Consider the following 1,294-nt stretch of genomic DNA (forward strand, 5'->3'; position numbering starts at 1 on the left):
ACACACCATATATATACTACACACACAACACATTGGGCACATACATACCACAAACCGCACATACCACATATATACTACACACACAACACACAACAAACATACCATCCATATACCACAAAAACATGCACACTGTATATACATCACACACCAACCACACATAAATCACAAACACACATCCCCTGCATATATAACAAACTCACCTCACATATACCACACGAACTCTACACATATACCACAAATACATAACACACATACAAAACAAATGTGCCAACCTCACACCACACATTGAGCACCCACACAAACACAAAACACATATATCACACATACTACACAGATAACATAAAAACACACAAAGCTACATATATACTAGACACACACACACTACACACAAACACAGATATATCACACATGCCTCACACTGACATCATATACACACACACATAACACACACCACACATGCTATATAAACATCACAAATAGACCACACACATACTACACATATCCCATAGAAATACAGTATACACAGAAACAATACATACACATGCCACACACAAGACCACACACAAAATACCCATACATCCAACACACACAATACATACACTGTTGTAGACTCTAAGTAAGACTTAGAGCTTAAAAGACAAGAGCATCAAATAAGGGTCCTTGCCCCATTTTCATTAGGATCAGAAGGCTTACAAACATGGTGATGGACATGCACAAAGAGACAATGAATCTGTGAATATTAACTTGGAGACATGAGGGAAAGGAGGTCTTGAAGATATTCGGGGTTAAGGCTTTGGGTTAATACAAAACAAAATCCTGGTGCCAGGCAGTCTGGTGGAAGGTTGTTTACAGTGGAAATGAGGCACCACCTCTGTTTATCTTAGCTAGCCTAGGATATGAGACAGGTAGGACAAATAACCTCAGAGTTAACAAGGCACCTTTCTTTTGTTAATCATCTCTGCTTTGGGCAGCTTCATCTGCAACACAGTCATCTATAGCCCTATTTACCTGTTTATGTAACTTTGTCCTTCCCTCCTGTGAAAGCAGCTTCCTGCTATAGAACTAAATTGGGGGGCATTTTCACCCTGAATGCCTAATCTTACTTACTTCATATACCTTTGTATTGGGGGCCTTAGCCCCCTCTCTATTCTGGGTGCCTTTCCACCCATTCTCAATTCTGGGTGACTTTGTGGCCCCTCTCTCTTGGGGTCCTAATCTTATTTACCCAAACTTGGGTGTGAGCGTCCTATGGCTTTGTGTACTTTATGCCTTGTTACCCCATTGGTGTAAGCAC

This window comes from Panthera uncia, chromosome X (assembly GCF_023721935.1).
Source record: "Panthera uncia isolate 11264 chromosome X, Puncia_PCG_1.0, whole genome shotgun sequence".
Lineage (NCBI taxonomy): Eukaryota > Metazoa > Chordata > Mammalia > Carnivora > Felidae > Panthera > Panthera uncia.